The sequence below is a fragment of the Amblyomma mixtum genome, chromosome 2, assembly GCF_055824585.1.
Source record: "Amblyomma mixtum isolate Tamu chromosome 2, ASM5582458v1, whole genome shotgun sequence".
NCBI classification, from domain to species: Eukaryota; Metazoa; Arthropoda; class Arachnida; order Ixodida; family Ixodidae; genus Amblyomma; species Amblyomma mixtum.
The window spans coordinates 244,099,984-244,120,082 of NC_143013.1; the positions used below are offsets into that span (position 1 = coordinate 244,099,984).

The 20,099-nt window shown below is 46.6% G+C and overlaps 1 protein-coding gene across 1 annotated transcript in view; it reads left to right on the forward strand.

The window, feature by feature from the left end:
• The first annotated feature begins 2,620 nt into the window (after nt 1–2,620).
• LOC149363283 (protein ABHD15-like) overlaps nt 2,621–20,099 on the forward strand; it is a 172,724-nt gene continuing 155,245 nt past the window's right edge. The window contains exon 1 of the mRNA XM_089573429.1: nt 2,621–2,743. The gene's annotated coding sequence lies outside the window, so the exon portion shown is untranslated. The remainder of the gene's footprint in view (nt 2,744–20,099) is intronic.

Below are 20,099 nucleotides of genomic sequence, written 5' to 3' on the forward strand. Positions count from 1 at the left end.
GGCGGTCGGAGCCGCCGCCGCCGCTGCCGCGACTCTGCAACAACCGCGTGACGTCACAGGAGAGGCGCATGTCGCCGCGGCCTTGCCGGTTGACCTTTAGCTGCTGCGCGTGCTTCTGCGCATGCGCGGCTGTGGTCGGAGCTCCTGTGACTCTGTCGGTGTTATGTAGGAGCGCTCTAAGAGCAGCGCAGGCGGCCATGGAAGACGATGCTGAAGTAGTGGCGTGGAAATTGGCCGAGAATCAGCGAATAAATGCGAGACGTAGGGCTCCATAAGCTGCTGAAACGCCGGAAGAGCGGGAGGCTCGCCTGTCTACACGTCGACAAAGAGATGCTGAGCGTCGTGATAATGTGGAAACAGAATAAAGTTGATTTGTGTGATGTATGGCTGAACTCAGTGTTTCACTGTGAGGATAAGCCATGGAACATCTACAAGTGCAACCGTGTAACAGCAAGATAAGCCACAACTACGCCTTGGAAACCTTAAGCTAAGCCGTGGCATCGCCGAAGCTTTTCGCTTCTGATATCTGGGCTTAACCGAGCTAAGCCCCAGCCAATTTTTTTGCGAGGAACAAATCATTAAGCGTTTTACTCTTTGTCCCGCTCACGGTGTGAGAATATTGCAGTGGGTGGCAGAAAGAAGTCATCCTGAAAGGTGGTTTCACGGAAAATTACTGGCGAGAACACAAGAACTTCCAAAACATACAAGGTAAACATAAGTCGGCGATGAAGGAATTGAACTCCGTAATAATTCAATGACATCCATTGTCGACGCTGTTATGAGTGTCTTTGATTATCGTGATGAGAGTCCTATTTGCGGAATTTTTCGTCCCTTTCCATGAAAGCTGGAAATGAAAGTATTTTTGACGCGAACAGTTTGTCGCAGAAACTGAACACTGACTTTTCAAGTGCTTGTTGACGTTGCAGCACATGTGCGCCCTACCCATCAAAAAATGGCTTTTACTGAAAGTGAGTAAAGGGAAGCTTTTCTTATCTCACTAAAAATGGGCTGTCGATCGTTCGCAAAACGAGCATAGTTCATTTCAAAGCGTTGTATTTGCTACCACATCATCAGGGGGAACCTCAGACTTGTACCACACATGCAGTCCTTTCAGAGAAACCTCTAGAACAACCCAGGCTCTTATGCTATTTTGCCGTGCTGGCAATGATTTTTCCCTTTCTCGCATTAACACGACACCGTTTAGGTTACCGTTCAACAGAAAATCCGGCGTCGGTGTTGCAGTTGTAGTTGCAAGCGAAACATCCGGATTGGTCGAAAAGTTTGCTACGTGATTAAAACATCAGAACCTTTGGTATTAGAAGGTCGTAACATGATTTAAACGTCATTAGGACATGTAAGTATATGAAGTAAATGAATTGCGTGAAATGAAATTTGGGGTAATTAGCCGCGAATCGAACCTTCGTACCTTTAAGCGCGAATCGATTAAAGCGGAGATTTATATATGTTTGTCGCGTTGCATTTCACATATTGATTGTTATTGTGAAATAGGAAGCAGTGTCCGTGTCTTCGTGGGCGAAATGAACCGCTGACGGTACCCATTACGCTTTCGCGCCATATCTTCGAAGGCGGTGCTTAAGTGACAGTCAAATTTTTATTCATTCACCATTGAGCCAAGCCATTTGAAAGGAGTTGCTTTCTGATTGTCGTGCCGTAACGCTACTGGGCTCTGCAAATGAATCTACCAGTCTTGCGGGCTGTAAAGGGAAATAGCATGAGAATCGGTGGAGCGCATATGGCAGGCCGGTTCTCTCAGATCATAAATGGCAGTTTACCAATATCCCTGAGGAGAAAAGTATACAACAGCTGTATATGAGGCAGAAACGGGAAGGCAAACAAAGAGCGTTCAGCTTAAGTTAAGGACAACGCAGCGAGATATGGAAAGAAAAATGATGGGTGTAACGTTAAGAGATCGGAAGCGGGCTGAGTGGGTGAGGGAACAAACGCGGGTTAATACATCTTAGTTGAAATCAAGAAGAAATGCGCTTGGGCAGGGCAGGTAATGCGAAAGGAAGATAACTGCTGGTCCTTAAATATAATGGAGTGGATTCCAAGAGAAGGAAAGCGTAGCAGGAGGCGGCTCCTGCTACGCTAGGGGGGGGGATGAGATTAAGAGGTTTGCGGGGATAGGGCGGGCGCAACTGGAAGAGGACAGGGTTAATTGCAGAGATATGGGAGAGGCCTTTGCGCTGCAGTGCGTGTAGTCAGGCTGATGACGATGATGATGACGATGACGCCGTTTTACCGGTTGCCGCACCTTAATCCTTTCTGCGATGCCCCAATACACTTCTGACTTCTCAATATCCTGTGTAATTACTTAATGCGGCAGTACATTCTCGTGATATCGCCGCTTATTTTGACATTGCAAGCAAGCTGCCCGCGCACGTAAATATCGTTTTGCAAATAAGAGTAGCTAGCTAGAATATAATTGCGCGAGTGAGTACTTCGTACTTCACCGCGCTACAATCGGGAACGCAAGCTTCGAGACCGCGGAAACCGCGATATCGCTTACGCCGCACGGCGAAAGATGGCGCTGCGTCCTTTATGATTTATCCGGGGCGAGCCGTTTGACACGCAGATCCCGCGCCGTTCCGTAGCAGACGACGCGTCTGTCTCGGTGCTTGCGGTCGTGCGGTGTCGAAGCTCTCTCCAGGTTTATCGGCGTCGGCAGAGAGCAACGCCTGGACAAGGACTGCTGCTACTACGGAGCCGTCCACGATGACACGTGAGTGGACCGATAATGATTCTGCGCTGCTACGCGCGCGAATGCGAATCGCACGTGTTCAGCGGGAGAGACATGAATACATGCGTGCGTTGTATGCGCGGCAAGAGGAATGATCTACGGTGCGGCGCGTGATCTGTCACGGCGAAGGTCTCACACGTATTGGTAGTGTTGCTGTAGTGTAGTTCGTAACATGAAAGAGTGATCTGTAGCCGCACTCGCTTTTCACGAAAGCAGTATCCGGGGAAACGGGCCCCTTGTCGTTTGGATGCGGCTTTGAAACGACTACTGCGTACGGGAAACAAACATTAGCAATGCATTTCAAACGTGTTGTATGCTGTCAAGAGCTTACTGGTTGCCTATTTGCTTACATGTGGTGTGACTTCTGACGCCATAATTTCGGAGTTGTGTAACACATATATTTTAGCAGAAAATATACGCTACCGAGAACAATCAAGCTAAAGTAAATCAAGGACAAAAGGAAAAACACAATGTAAAAGCGCAGTGTTAGCATAAAAATGGGATAAGGCAAAAGTCAGTAAATAAGGCACAATCTTCGAACGACTGGTGATGAGGAATATATATGTGTTAAATTGACTTCTAGTAAGTATTGTTCCATTCAAGTACTGTCCTTGGGAAGTAGGAACATATTCGAGAAATTGTTATTGCTTCTTAGTGGGGTAGTTGCCAAATAGAGCTGCGTGAGCAGCTAGCCACGACTCGCGAGGTGTTATTGTTAGGATCCCACTACATGTGAAAAAAAATTTTACGGCAAATTCGACATCCATCTGTGATGAAAGCCGCTGCAGGTGGCGTCCGCAGGTCATCGACCAATGTAGTAGTAGATGTAATTAAATCCAGCAGATTTTTTTGACTCGCAAATGGTAGTTTAGTTAAGCGGTTCCGTGACGTATTGGAATACACTAAGGGAGAACGAACTGTGCTGTCATATGCCGCAAAACACGGACTGCAGACGTGAAAAACTTTAAAGGACTCCTGAGCGAAACAGCTTGTGAAGAGAAAAGGTCTGTCATAGCATCTAAGAGCTTAGTCTAAGGAAAGTTCTTATACACAGACCCGCCGACCTCACACCAAAGCAATTTATTTCCCCATCTTACAATCCACATGCAGGGGTTGTAGAAAAAAGCTGCCCACGGGACGGGTTTACAAACCTTCTATTGCTGCGTTTATACATATGTAGGCATATATTCTCCAAAAAAGGCCGGTTCCGGGCCTAAACGTCAAGAACAGTGCAGTGTTTTTTTCATCACGTCTGTTTTCCTTCAAGATTGTATATATATACAATCTGCGATTTATTGGCTTCTGTTTTATATATATATATATATATATATATATATATATATATATATATATATATATAGACAGAAAGAGACAGGCTAGCACACGCTTGAAATCATAACAAAGATTTATTTACGCTACGCATGGGGTCCAGGCCGCTGAATACTGTTCCCCAGCCAGTCCAAAGCGTGTGTCAGTCTACTTTGTAAGTGTACCCTGTTTCACCTAAAATGCTCTGCAATTTTCCAAAACAGGCTTTTTGAGTTAAAAGACTGCTTTTTCGGCATAATATTGTTAGCGGTGAGTGCGTATGTATATATACGTCAGTTGCGAGGAAGCTACTATATATATTCGTTTACCTTTTTGTTCTTTTCTCTCCTCAGAATTTAAATCCGTGCGCAATGTCTGCGCCTGCAGTCCTGATAAATGCCAGCGTCTGGGCAAAACGCAAATTTAATAAATGTTTCTTGAAGAGGCCAACTTTCCTACACATATAAAATATTTCTTCAGAAAAGCTAGCACCGGCCAGAATATTAATAGGTCAAGTTTTTCAATGTTACCTCTGAACTTACTATTTTTAATTAGCCGCCTTGCTAACTCTTATGCACTCACACACACACACACACACACACACACACACACACACACACACACACACACACACACACACACACACACGCACACACACACACACACACACACACACACATACATATATATGCAGGCCAGCTTGTGGTCTAAACTTCGACGCAAAAAATGTTTCTCCAAAGAGCGTACTACAACTTTCTACTTGCGTTATCAGCAGCCGAGGAAGGCTTCGAGATATATATATATATATATATATACGCAGTCACACCCATTTAAAGCGGCCGCAATTATAACGCTCGATTATTGCGAACAGCCATGGCCGCACCAATGTTATAACGAAAGATGAGGCACATTACTGTCGCCCCCGCAGTCGATAAACGCTGCCTTCTTTAGGGATCGAGAGAAACAGCGACCGCAAGCAAATTTTGACGCTTGTCAAAATTCAATGCAGTCTTCTGGTATGCACGTTACCATCTTCTAATTACAATTTTCATCAGGTTTCTTATCCCTGAATGTCATTGTTTACCGTGCTGCCAAACTCATTACTTCGAGACTATTCTATTTTGCCAAATCATTGCACTTTATCCGTTCTTTGAATCAAATATGACGCCGTGAAAAGGTTCTGGAAGCCTGAATAACACAGGTGTCAGCATATGAAAAAGATCTAGAACGCGCTTCCCGAGCTCCACGTACTCGAAAAACGACGAGTAGGGGTGTGCTTTTTAATTTAATAGGCGTGAACAGCATAAGCCATAAGGAGTAATGAGGGAACTCCAGGCAAATCCACAAAAGAAGTTGGTACACATTAAAGCAGGAAGTTCTGACAAGCGCCAGAAAGCAGCTTTTATGTGCGAGCTAGTTTTCCTCAAAGAACAACATCCGTTTATGTTCGCTCTATAGTGTTAAACTAGGGGTTTGGTGATGCGCATTGTATGCGGAAGGAACGGGGTTCGATTCTCGTTGCCGCCGGGTACCCAGCGGTTTTACACCTGTCAGAAGCATTCCCCCCGTTCGTGTGGTGTTCGGCTCCTGCGCGATGAAATGCTTGAGGAAATGGATCTCTGACTCAACGTCGTTCGTAGCAAAACACGTCAGCCATGGCACTTTTTGGTGAACCTGCCATGGCGCTCTTAAAATGAAGTTCTCATCATCGTAATCATCTATATGTGCTCGTCAGCGTGGCTGCTTGCATTTAATCGAGAAAGTGGCAGCAACGCTACGGTGGGAGCCACCAGAAGAGAGCAGCACGCATTGTCTCTAAATCTGGAGTTCGTTTTAGAGCGGAATCAATTCTCTGTACTTATGCTTGCTATTAAAGCGTTAGCTGTTATTAGCTGTTGCCTCCGTTTTGCGACGTAACTCATTCGCAGATCAAGAGACCCCCCTCCCCGAGAACCCTCGGCAGGAGCCGTCACCACGCATAAAGACAAAACCTACCCTGCCCACACCCCTAAAAAAAAAAGCGAAGAGAGCCAAACCTCGTTTTTTTTCTTTCCTCTGAAATTCTCCCCTTTCTCCCTTTCCCTCTAAAGTAACTTCGCCTTCCTTGTAAGCTCACATTGTCTCTAAGCCTATCCTATCATTACCCTTCGCCAGCTAAGTGTCACTGCGTTGACCTCGAAAGAGAGTTATAGCCCTTCGCGCCCCCCCCCCCCCCCCTCCCCACCCGCCTTTCTATATTCCAGCCGGCCCCCAAACCATAATAAACGCATTACGAACCATCGGGTTAATGACTCGTAACACTCCTGTGAGTTTGTTTTTTTTTTTTGCCCAATTTATTCGCTTCGTTCTTTCTGCACGTTTATTATGTTCTATTTTTCCCTCTACCTCTCTCAATCATTCACCCGTTACCCTACATTAGCTCGCAGGGCATCGCTCGGGGAGGTGGCGATAAAGAAAGGAAATACGAAGACCGTTCAGTGACCACACTTCCACTTGCCCAATTTTTAATGAAGTTCCGAACCCGCAAGTTCGCACACTTAGTCTTTCCTTAAATAGCTGGCATGCGGAGTCGCAGGCTCTTGCAAAATTCAGGCAGATGCGGATGCGACTTTTGTCGACGGTTCGGGGTGCAACCGAAGGCTCGACTTCGTTCACTAATTGCTCTGACATCATCAAGGAGAGCTCCGCCCTTCAAAGATAACTTCGTGTAGCGGAAAGAGAATGGAAGTGAGGCAGTAAAAAAACGAAGCGAGTACTGAGGATGAAGCTGAGAATGGATATCCACAATAATTTGTTTAGTTCCATTTCTTAGGTGGAGTACTGCCTACCATACAAAGCATGTACATTATACCACTTTTGTTGATTTCGAATTTTTTCACCAGTTCAACGAGGGTGAAGCGTAATAGGGCGCTGTTATACGAATACCTTTTCTCAGGGATTGTTTTATTACCTCTTCTCGCTGGTCACAAAATATTTTGATCGACACCGCATATGCTCAAACCTGCACAGTAACACGGTTTTTTTTTTTCGATATGGCGAATAAGATCAATTTCATTGTTTGGAGCTCGCTTTTGTCTGGCCCGCAGTGCTGAACCTATCTTTCTTTCTCTGCACTCACTCAAGCAAATATGTCCTTTCGGCGATCGCGGCTTGTGGCCAAAATTATAGGGATCCAGGGGGTCGATCGATTCTCGTCGTACAAGCAGAGAGTGTAGACGGGGACCCGAACGTGAAATGGCTGTTCTCACGTGCGCATTTCCCTTCAATGTTTTTCTCTGTTCTCCGCGAGCCGCCGCGGTGGCTCAGTGGTTATGGCACTCGGCTGCTGACCCGAAAGACGCGGGTTCGATCCCGGCCGCACCGTTAGCATTTCGGCGAGGCGAAATGCTAGAGGCCTGTGTTCTGTACGATGTCAGTGCCCCGTCAAAGAAATCCGGGTAGTCGAAATCACGCGGAGTCCTCCACTACGGCGTACCTCATAGCCCGAGTCGCTTTGGGACGTTAAACGCCCATAGGCCATAGACCAATTATGGCTACTCCATGAGAGCATTGGGAGCAGGAGAACACCATATAACTATAGTCGACTAGAACTCAAGAATGAAGCGGCAAATACCCCTCCGAGCACGCTCCCCAACCAATGGCGTCGACCGATCTTCATGACGTCCTGGTTAATAGATGGTTAATACCCTGCCACGTTAGATTAATCGGTGATTAATCCCCTGTTACGCTAGCTTTACAGGAAAATAAGCACTGATTAACCGCGACGTCCTAAAACTTGTTCGATGCCGTTGCTGAGGGGGGGGGGGGGGGGGGGGGGTGTTCCTGGAAGGGCATATGCAGCTTCGTTCTTCAGTTGTATCCGACTTAAGCGGCGTGAGAAAGTAGCGAACAATATTTTGTTCACTTTTTCTTCGCGAGGTAGTGCTTCGGCAGCCATGTCATGTAAATAAATCTGCGGTAGAAGTAACCAAAAAGTGACTGGAAGTTTGGTGGCTGAAAAGCAGAGAGGTGGCACAAGGTTAGAAGTGTAGGAAACCATATTGAAATAAAATGACCGATTTTATTAACAATTTACGACACAGTTAAACAAAAATAAATAAAAAGCCGAGCACGGAGGCAATTGCTACCACCCCGCATCGAAGGGCACGCTCCTATCTTGCAATCCAATCCAAATCTATCAGATTCGCTACGACGCAAACCACCCCTTCACGTAAGTGGCTCCGCACGGGGACCAGTAAAACTAACCGAGTGCCTTAGAACAGGGATGTGAGCGATGTGGCTGATATTGAAACAGGGGAGCCTTTATCACTGCATTGGGATATCTGCGCACCGCGAGAGGATAGGACGTGGCGCCAGTGGTAGACCGCGTGGCAGTACCTTTTCAACTGACGAGGACGCTGTAAGAATCATGCACGAACGACCACTTCAATCAGTCGTGCGGCCGTTCTCGAGTGGCGTGAACAAGATTATAGAAAACATGCCTTTGTTTCACGCGAAGGACAGGGACGTCCCTCGAGATATAAAAGGGTCGGGGATGAAAACACGCCGCGATAAGCTGGGAGAATAGAGATCGGGTTACGTCACGCGTGTTTTTCCGTTGCGCCACCATTCGCTTGATATCAGAACTGACCCTGGCCCTCATTCCAGAGCTTGGAATAACACGCGAAGCTCAAAAGACGGTCACAAAGAATACATTTTTTCTTTCTACATAGCTTGCGAGTGCATACTGCAAAGATTGGTGCAGGAGTAAAGGTTTGCGTTTTGAGGGGACCGCTTGAATTACTTATCGGTTCCTTAGGTACAAACGGGCAAGAACGTATTAATGACGCACATAGTGTTCTGCCTGTCTGTACAGTGAGCTGTGGCGTTCTGCAGCTTGGCCATAACGTAGGAGAATGTATGCCTTCAGCCACCCCCTTCAGACACAGTATCTAAGACTTGCCGCGAGCGCAACTGGCAGGCATATCCTCGCTTCCCTTCGCATCAACATTCCCGCTAATCAGACATCCCTTATAGCCATTCCTCGACACATTCTACCCCCCTCGTTGTGAAACCCCTTCCCCGGAACATTCATCCCCAGTACCACATCCCTCGCCGCATGGCTCGCGCTACGGCCCTACACAAGTATTACGGACAAGCCCAGGACGCCATTTGGGTAGACGCCGCGTGCACAACTCATGAAGCTGTAGCAGTTGGTTACAATCCAGCCCTAGCACAGCCCCTCACACACCGCCTTCCCTCGGGCTGTACGTCTGAGGAGGCAGAGGAAACCGCCATCGCCCTAGCCCTTGTACATTCCAATGCAAACTACATCTTTAGCGACTCCAAAACGGCTCTGTTCAACTTCGCGAGAGGCAGGATTCACGCCCCTGCTTGGAAGTTGTTGAACACCCCCTCCAAAAACTTACCACGCAGGGTAGAGCTCCAGTGGGTGCCGGCTCACTCTGGGAATCCAGGAAACGAGGCTGCCGATAAATTGGCCCGAGGTTTGATTTGCCGGGCTCAGGACGGCCTCGGTCCAGGTTTCTCGAGAGAGCGGGCGCACACCTTTGCAGAGCTCACGCAAATGCCCCGCTTGGACCGTCGGACTTACCCTCCTCCACACCCCTCCAGACCCGCTCTCTCTCATCCCCTCAGCTGCTATCTCTCTACTGTGGCACCTCCCCTGCATGCACCCTGTGCGGCGACCCTCACGCCACACTCTCCCACATCCTTTTCGGCTGCCCTGCTGATCCTCCCCCGCAGGGACAGCCCGCGTTATCAAGTTGGGAGGACTGGGAGGTCGTGCTCTCGTCTCCGGACCCGCCATCGCAGCTTGCTGCGGTGCTTCGGGGTGCCGACGTCATGGACAAACACCGCATGAACGTTACGACGTAGAGTGGGACCGTGCGGTGGTCCAGGGACCCAAGGGGGGTCTAAACACACTTGCCATGATAAAGTTTTTCTCTCTCTCAGCCACCCCCTAACCACTACCCATCTCGCGGCCGCTTCTCCACAGAGCCGGTACGCAAAAAACTGCGACGATTGGAAATTTGAGCGCAGCACATCAGCTGTTTCAGCTTTTCTATGGATTGAGGCAAAGAATTCGAGCAAGACATGTATGTACAATTACAGAAAACTTATTCACACATATTCCTTCCTCAAGAAACACTGCACTAACAGTTCTTGATTGTCATGAAGGAAGCTTTGAGGTTGGTGAATAGATGGATATGTGCTCGACTTGTTATACCAATGCCTGGTTCTCAAAGAGGTCTATGCAAGTATTTCGCGAGATTGTCACAGCCGTGGGAAGCGTTGCGAGCGAGAGGAACGGAATGTTCTCCCGCATGAGCGGTAAGGAATTCCTGTTTCTTTGTCTCTATTTCTACATTAAAGTCCCCACCCACCCTGCCGCCCTCGCTGGTGCCAGTTAATGGTAGATCGCGAGAGTTCGCTCACCGTTGTCAGCGTTAACGCATGCAGCCCACATCTCTCTCTCATCGCCCCACGTACCTATAAGAAGCGCGATTCAGGCGTGCACTGCCCCAGGGAGCCAGTTATGCGCTTTTTTTCCCCTTAATATGATCGCAGTGTAAAACGTTATCAAAGCCAGCGCCAATGAACACAACGAACGCCGACGGTCTATGGCTTCAGCGCCGCGTTTCTGGCACTACGTTCTGGCACAACACCTGTCACTACCGCCACGTAGCTTAAAGCACGATTGAGGTGTCCACTGATCCAAGAGGGCAGTTATGCGCCCTCCCTCTTGTTCAGGTGTCCTCCGAGATGTGTGAGACAGATAGTGCGCCATTTTCTTTCCTCAAATACCGATTTACCAATTTTGCCGTCTGCTCTCTAAGCTCCCGTTCCATTGGTTTCGCTGCTTAAAGCGCGACTAAGGTGTCCACTGCTGGTTATAACGGACAACGGTGACGGACAACGGCGACGCCGCGAAACGCAGAAACGGGCGCCAGAGAGCTGCGCTCTAAAACGCAAGAGCGGTGAAATTTAATGCACGTTCAGTAATCGTAAGTAGCCAACATTTATGCGTTATGCAGCTTTGCCATTCAAGACTCAGCAGAATGTGTTGACTTCCTAACTATTACGACAATGCGAACTGGGGTCTAACGCTGGGAAGACATCGGCCACGGCGCTAAATTCTCTGTTCATTTATTTTTCTTAACGCCTGAGCTGAGTGGACACGTGGTGAGATCAAGGACGGCGCGTGTGAAAAAGAACAGTGCCCACGTAGCGTCTCGTCTGTGTGACGTCACGCCTTTCGAGGAAGTGTTTGCACCACTCAGCGCACCACTCGCCCGCGTGATCGATGGGCCCAGCCGAGCAGGTGGCGGCTAAGCTGATCACCCGGCTCTCACCACGCGGCGTCGCGCAACACGAAAGACAGTGTGACAGGAGCCACGTTGCGTAATAGTGCTCGATCCTCTTCGTCTGCCTCTTGGGAAACGATGCATCCTGTCCTTCCGTGCAAGAGGCTGCGAAAGCCAGCAGGCTATGCTAATTTTCTTGTTATTTTTAGAGCGTTAAGCTCTACTTCTCGTGTTTCGGGTTCCCGCATTATGCGTTATAACGCAAATAGAAATCCAGTGGTTGTCATGGTAACCGAGGTGGTCATATAATGCAACAAAATAACAACAGGCGGCAGCATAATGCCCGAGCACCACAACTCTAAACGAAACTATGTCGGTCTAGCATACACAGGGCGTTCCACCTAAGACTTAGCACATATTTTTTTAAATAGGCTTTTTGAGTTAGAAGGGCGCTTTCTTTTTTGGCATAGCATTGTCAGCCGTGTAGTACATCGCAATACAGATTAGAAGTGCTAATAGTAGGTTGGTTAGCCAATATTGAACAGTGAACTTTTAAACTATTACTGTTAGGCTCCTTAATTATCGAGAGGCGTGTAGTCCACCGTAAGTAATATACATATCAGTTTTCAGATTTTCGGAAACGCAGTTACCCTCCGTGCTGTGGCCCAAAAGATTTTGGCTACATCTTACCAAAATACGTGTGCTTTCGAGAAGCTTGCAGGCAAAGCAACCTCTCCAGTGCACCTAACTTGTTGAAATAGCTGAAATTTGTTGGTCCACAGCGCCGAGGGTAACCTCGTTTTCTGAATTCGAGAAACTGATATGGTCATTACTTACTTTGCGCTACACGTCTCTAAATAATTGAGGAGCCTAACCGTAATAGTTAAAAAGTTAATTATTCAATATTGGTTAACCAGCCTTCCAGTTAGCAAGCCTTAGCTGCATTCTGATGAACTGCACTGCTGGCAATGCTCTGGCAGCATTGCCAGCAAAAATTGTGCAAAATCTTAGGTGAAACGCCCTGTGTACCTCTGTCTGACAGGCGTCAAAGTCGGGTCACCTGAAACCAACATACGTGTAAAATTCGGGGCCAATCGTTTGCCGCAGAATGTTCCGTATGGTGCCATACGATTCAGTGTTGTGCAGCATATACTTACTTGATAAGTTAGAGTCTAGCTCGCGGCAGGGATTCGAACCGGCGACGTATGTTAGGTGCGTTAACGCTCGGTATTCGTTCGCTGCCTCAGCGTAGGCCCATTTTTTTTTTTTTTTCAAGGCGTTGAATGCTGTCTCGGGGTGTAAAATTATGACACCGAGGGAAAGGGAACAAGTTCGCTGCATAAATGATGTAAAGCAACGATCGATGATGGCCGGCGCTGTGGGTCCTGGCAACAAAAAATTCTGGGCAGTGGACGAATATGCGGAGCGAAGGGTACGAAACTTGTATAGGCACCATTGCCCAGCTTATTAAACGCCGGCGCCAATTCTTCCCATAGCGACCGGGGGAAAGCCAACTGAAGTGTGATATCGCTCTCGTGGTATCGGCACCGCGCAGAAAAAAAAAAATTCATACACGAGTGGGATTCGAACCACTGCCTGGGAAAACAGAGCAACATAGTTCCCCGGTACCTCAGACATTTCGGGCACCTCTGCTGTTTTTTTTCTTTCATGGTATTTATTCTACATGGTTATGTACAGAAATGATATATCGCACTGCTTGCATGCAGAGGAATTGTTCATTTTTAGCCATCAGTTCTCCTTCGGTCACCAGGGTGTGCTGAAATATTTCAAACCGAAATTACCTGGAGTTTCCTCACCCTGGCGGAGCTTCTTCGTGGAAAGCACGTCTCTCACTGCCTAAAAATGTTCTCTCTAAATCTTCCCCCGTTCTGACGTTGAATTCGTAAGCTTACATTCAGCGCTACCAACAGCCATAGTGGAAAAGCGAGAATAGACGTAATTCAGACAGTGGGAGCCCATGATAGCGATTAACTGCCCTGCGTCGTCAGTGTCGTCAGCGCCGAACCTTCGTCTCGCCGAGCGCTAATCTCCTTGCATCAGTCTCTGAGCGCCCTTCTATACGCCCCGCATTTCTTCTGCTGACGTCTAAAGGCTGACGGCTTCGTGCAGACGTTTCCGCGACTTTCTACGGCTGACGTTTGAAATGTCAGCCGTCGACGACCGCTGGTTCCGGTCGAAGGCGGCTTTCAGGACAGGTCGCGTAGCGCAGTGAAGACTGAGCGAACGCGTGACGTCCGAATCGACTCATAACGTTACAGGCACCTTGAAATGTTTCAAACAGCGGATTACTGCACCAAATGACGTCACATTTGCTCGGGGCATCACTATGCAGTTCATTTGAGCGCGTCGCCTAGGCCGCTTCCGAGCGCGAGCGCACACATAAGGCGGGAGATATATCCGGCACCGTTGCTTCTCCCCTGCTCATTACTCCCTACGTGCGAAAGATTTGCGCCAGTACATTTTCCCGGAAATGAGTGTTTTTTTTTTTTCACTAGCGGAGTGGGTGGTCGACGTCTAACTGCTTATCTTCTTGGGGAAAATTTAGTTGCACGGATGTTAGGAATGCGGAACTTGTTAGTCCTGTTACGGTGCACACGTCATTCTCGACATTTAAATAGTGTTCTTTGAGTGCGCGTAGTCAGGCTGATCATGATGATGATGATGTAGTCCATTTGGAAAATTCAGGCTGAAACAACACGAGAAGTTGAAATGTACTGAAACCTGTCTGTTTGAAAGCTCGCATAAAGAGAGGGTGTCAAAATATCTGGAGTGCAGCATGACAGTCGTCAGTCGCTGTGCGCCACTAGTATCTCTTTCGATATCTTCGACTGACGACTTTTTCCAAACTTGTCGACACTTTCACTGCGAACAAGAATAAAGTGAGAGATTTGACTTGAGAGCATATAGAACTGCTCAAAGTCGGACAGCCCAAAAATGGCACCAGCTGCTGTCGATCCAGTGGGGAGCGACTGAAGTGAAGAGACAAATTGCTAATTAAATACAAAACTCTGCACAAGGCGTTAAAAAAATTGTATAAAAAATATCAATGCGACGATCGTTGATCAAAATGGAATCGCTGTAAACGGCGGCGCGTTCGATACTCGTGCGTTAACACTAAACGCCGATGGAACTTTTTCTTTCCTTTCTTATCGCTGCCCTACCTTTTTCGTGAATTCTTCCGCAGTTCGCTAACCCGTACTGAATACTGCTTACACGCATATCTCGAAGAACCGGTCATCCATTCCAGCTTTGACAGATATGTTTGGAGAATTACTGCCCGTTCAGCCTCATCCTTTTTCTAAGCCATATGTGGGTGGAATCGCATACCAACCCCATGGGGCTTCCTTCATCCTTACATTAAAAACGATAACGAAGCATGTACAGTTTGCCCTAATTCATTATAATTCCAAAGGGAGCAAATTTTTACCGAATTAAACGGGCTGCAAATGAAAGGGAGCTTTTTTTTTATGCGCACGATGTTGGCGGCACAAGAGAGAGAGAGAGGGAAAACAGAGGAAAATGAAAAGCAGGAATGTTAATCAGACCGGTGTTCCGGTTGGCTACCCTGCAGTACGTACAAGTCTAAGCGTTATTAAGTACAGTAAGTAGGTTTCAATTAAGGCACTGATTGTTCTCGAGCCATAAATCAGAAGTGTATATATTGTTTTGTTTCGTTTTGCTGAGGACTTGTTTTTCTGGACGCATGACTTACTTAATGCAGTTTCAAATTTGACGCAGACGGAACAGACCTTTGTTTCTTCAGAGCGATTTGAATGCTTCGCTACGTGTAGCTCTTGCCTGTACATCCCTTCGAAGCCACCCACGTTCATTTCCATATGCCAACGTTAAAGCTTTCCAAAAAGCTAAACACGGATATGTTGCCATTATGGTGCAGAAAAGGTGAAACTGGTCTGCCGCAGTAAAAATGTTGAGGCTAAAGTTAACCTTAACGAGTTAACGACCTCTTTAACGTTATGGAGGTCATAGAAACGTCATAGAAAGCACTGTCGAAACATTTCGTTAACTGTAAGCTTGTTTTGCCACGCGCTCTACGACGCCTCGAGGATTTATATATAAGAAGTTGACATTAAACTTCGGGCAGCATAGCAAGGAGAACTTTTCATTTTCCCTTTTGAACCGGTCAAGTGCATTGTACGATCAAGTTTTTTCTTCCAACAAAAGGTTTTCTGCTGAAACAGCTAAAATGTCCACCGAATGTGCACATACGTCAAACATCTGTTTGTTTGCCCTCCGAATTTTTATACAGATCTTTCGCCAACATTCCTTAAACACCGTTGTGGGTGTTGTATTGGTGAGAGAGGGGGTCGAAGAACGTAACGCAGATATAATGCCATGAAGAATGTAAACTTCGGTCACTGACCACATCAAAAAGGGGGGTTAGTTGACGTTTCGGAACCGCTACCGGTTTCTTGTTCACAAAGAATCTTCATTGAAGTTTCATTGTGAACAAGGAACCCGTAGCGGTTCCGAAACGTCAACACCCCTTTTTGACGTGGTCAGTGACCCAAGTTTACATTCTACTATGCCACTACCTGACCAGACGGGATTCCGTCAAACCCTGGATTACATGATGCAATGAACATAAGTAAAACATTTAAACATGTTATGAATAATATAAAAACTTATGAGCCAGCGAAACTTGCTTCGCGAATACATTAGAACGCAAGCGAGACATCAGTGTTTTGTGAAAGAGTTTACTTTGTGAACAAATGCATCATGATCTTTGGCAGAAACGCTGGCCGGTGACACATGACTGGACTGAAATATGGTTGAAAAAAAAGCAGTCAGAACGAAGATGTTTAATACCAACGAACGAGGTCTGCAATTTAATGAGCTTTTGCTACATAGTAACGACGAATGAGATGTACTGCTACGAAATACGGCAGTTGACATCACTGGTCAAATATACATGGGGTTCAACCTGAACAAGAACAGGTCGTCGCTCGCCATAGTATTAAGAAAATCATAAACAGTGACGAAGCGTCCAGCTCTCGGTTCGCTCGAAGGAACCGATGAAAGTGGATTCGGAAGGCGGATAACTCTCGGAGCTCGCATTGAAAAAGATGATAACAATGAAGAAGTGCACATTAGTTGGGTGAGGAAAAAAATGTTGGTCTCCACTTAAATTGCAGCCATTCTATGCTTATTTGAACTCTTGGAGCCGTAATACAGGCTTCCAGGTTCATTGTGTACTCACATCAGAAGGAATACCCTCCTGTATTACATTCACTGCAAGTGCGGTCTTTAGGTCTGAGTGACTGATCGTGCGCTCAAATGCACTGGCTTCTTCTGAACTGCAAAAGGAAATGCCAGCTCATTAAGGGCGCGTTAAATTGCAGCAGAGTCCAAGGACAATTAGGCGTCAATGCTGTAAAAACGCACTGCCAATATACTTAAGAAAAACCAGCCAAAAAGACGGGGACAAAGGAGAGACGAGGCACACACAACGACTGGTCGTTGTGTGTGCCTCGTCTCTCCTTTGTCCCCGTCTTTTTGGCTGGTTTTTCTTAAGTATAATGTACCAACTAACCCAGATTTCAACTCTTCTGCCAATATACTACTCGCACTCGGCGCTATAGTCATGTGTGGTATGCAAGGTTAATGCCTTGCTTCCGTTGACGACTTCGCTACTACGTTTACTCTTTCTTTACTCTTTCATTGGTTCAGCCTGAACTGTGTGCCAAGTCAACGAGGGTAAAATCTAGTTCCGGCGTCAGCTATATGGAAAGGTGCCACGAAAGAACGGGTCCATTTCGGCAGCGCACGAGCGCCGAAAGATCGCAAATTGGTCTTGATGGTGGCCCACTTATAACAATAAAAACCATATTAGTCATAGTTAGTCCCGAGAACAAGGATAGCAAGAACAACAATGATAGCAATGCTAGTAAAGCTGCAGTCAAGCACTCTGAGCACTTTTCAGACACCGATAGATCTTCTCGCATGATTTTGCTGTTTCGATGATGTTTTCACGTGAGATGTTACTCTGCGAATTGCGCCTCACATTAGCTGGCACCCGCTTAACATAGTTTTCCATGACTCCGCATCATGCATGCGGTTCAAACACTGCAGATCACGCGTAATTCGTGTACATATGGATTATCGTCTGTAACCCGCTGTTCAACAAAGTAGCCCAGTTTCGATTAGAAGGAGCGCAGTGCGAAAGCACTGTGCACATTTTTAAATTGCCCTAAGGGTTTAACAGGTGCACAGGGTGCAATCAGAAACAAATCAAGCCCCGACGCGGGCCGTTGTTCGGAGGCGCCTGCCGCTTGAGCTTTGAGTGTTGCTGTTCCTTTTCCATTTTCCCTTGTCCCTGATGTGCAGAACTTCGGGATGTTAGCGGAGCGGTACAAAACGTCGGTTCGTTTAAATGTATGAGTGACTGAAAGTGGTCGCATTAGTTTTCCTCGTAATGTGCAACTGTTAAGGGAAGATTATTTATTGACGAAAATGAAATCGATAGAGCGATTTCTCCCAGCAGAACCGCCCGATTGTAGGCGCTGGCAATTTTTGAAAGATATTGCGAGGGATGAAATGATAATGGCCGAAATAAATAACAGCAAAGGTGAGCACCATAAAAATGTTTAGAGAAATGTGCACGGCGCATGAATTATGCTCAGCCTTCCAAGTCCACTCTCTCTCAATAATCCTTGATCGTTTCATGTAATGGCGCCCCAGCCTGTGGGAGCGCTAACCCTCGTGTCAGTTAAGCAATAAAGCTTCTTTTCTCAATCTACTTCACCTGCTTCAAGAAAAAAAAAAGGTGGTGCTAGGCTAGAATCTCAAGTGACGTCATCATAAAGATTCGTTGGAGGCACTTCTTAGATATCTCTTAAGTACGGGAAGGCGGAAGCCGTTTGCAACGCGTTGCACTGATATGAATTTCCCGCGCTTGAATTCATTTCACGACAGAGAAGACCGTGGTGAGGGGAAGCGGTGACGTCACGCTGTGCATGCGCAGCGCGTCGGCAGTTGTTGCTTGGCGGCGGATCACGCTGCTTCGACGCCCTTTCGTCTGATGTGACATCACCATCCACTTTTCCTCGTTTTTCAGCAATTTTTACCCAAATTATAGATCTGTCGGTGATCTTAAGTACTAATTACGCTTAATTACACAGTTTTCAATCTAATTTCACACAAATCCGGCGTTTTCCCTCGAATTCTTGATAATTTTTACTATGCTGTGACGACTTCCGGTGGATGTGACGTCACCCTGTTCCCGTCGCTACTCCAGTATCCGCGCTATATCGACGCTTTTTGTTGTTTTCTTTGTTTTTTCGCTATAATTAGCTATGATAAATTAACTAATAACTCTACAGCGATCAAATTTGGCATCTGTGTTACATTCTGTCCACTCTATCTGATGCTACCATTCGTTTCCTCCTATCCTGATTAGTTGCCGTGTTATTCGTGGAAGACAGCGTTACATCGAACGCGACCTTGGCCGCGAGTATGAGCCATTAAAGGCTTTCACCTTAAAAATTATGAAGCCGCTATGAAGCTATCCAGTTCACCCAATGTCATCCACTGTTATAGGCGAAGCCTTCGCATTTCGGATTAGTATCGCAGGGCGTGGGCAGAAACAGTTCAGTGACCTCTCCACGCTGACTCACGAGTTACAAGCTTCTGTCATATCACTAAGTGTCCCAAGGCTTATAATGCCGATCACAATTGTATTGACCTCTTTCAAAAGTGGATCAGTCCGACTCGGCAATGTCGCCAACCTTAAATCACGAATGTTCACAATGCATCGTTCAGATTAACAATCTGACTCGATAATGAAGCAACGTTGCGGATAGCATGCTTTCATGACAAAGTCCTCGTCGGAATTTTATTGCCTGTCAAAGGAGAACACACAAATAGAGCGCAGAAGTTTCTTAGCGAATCTCTCCCTCCTCCTAACTTGAAATATTCAACGGCATCGCTTCCCGGAAGCTGAGTTCCGATCGCTAGTGCAGCATGGTCATACATGGTTACATAAGTTTGTTGGGACCTCAACGACCGCAAAAAAGAGAGAGAAAATTGACTCTACGTCTATATTCCTTAGTACCATATATAACAGGCTGAGCCGAAGTGCAGTCAAACGAATAGCTAGGCACAGCCAGGCAGTAAATTTTCTAGAGAAAAAAAAAAGCAGCAATATCACTGCCTGTCCCGTCCTTAAGGAGTGAGCAGAGCCAACCAGCACATTTTGGTGGACATGTCGCAGAAAAGAAAAGAATATTAGAAAATAAAAATAAAATGCACTTTATTTAATTAGGCTCGCGTATCTTTTAGTTTACACTGCTGTACTTCTCAACGGGACCCGCACTGCCGTCGTCATCAAGCGTTTTTTTGTAGTGCAGTCGAACACTCGCTATACTGCCGACCAGCGCAAAGATGGGTACCATATAGACTAGCTTTATTTGTAAGCAGACAGTTAAACTGTCGCCCATGATGAATATAATTTGACCATGTCAGCGAGTGTTTAGTCAGAGTTTTACACCGCCTTTATAATATATGGCTGTGCCGTCAACGCACTGTTATGGGGAATGCGTTATATTGCCAGGAAAACTGGAAAACCTAAATAAAACTAAAATAACGAAGTTGAAATGTCTGTAAAGATCACGTTTTGGTCTTTTAGTTTTGTTTGATATCTTGAGAAAACTCATTTTTGGGCGTTATTAGTGTCTCTTGAAGGT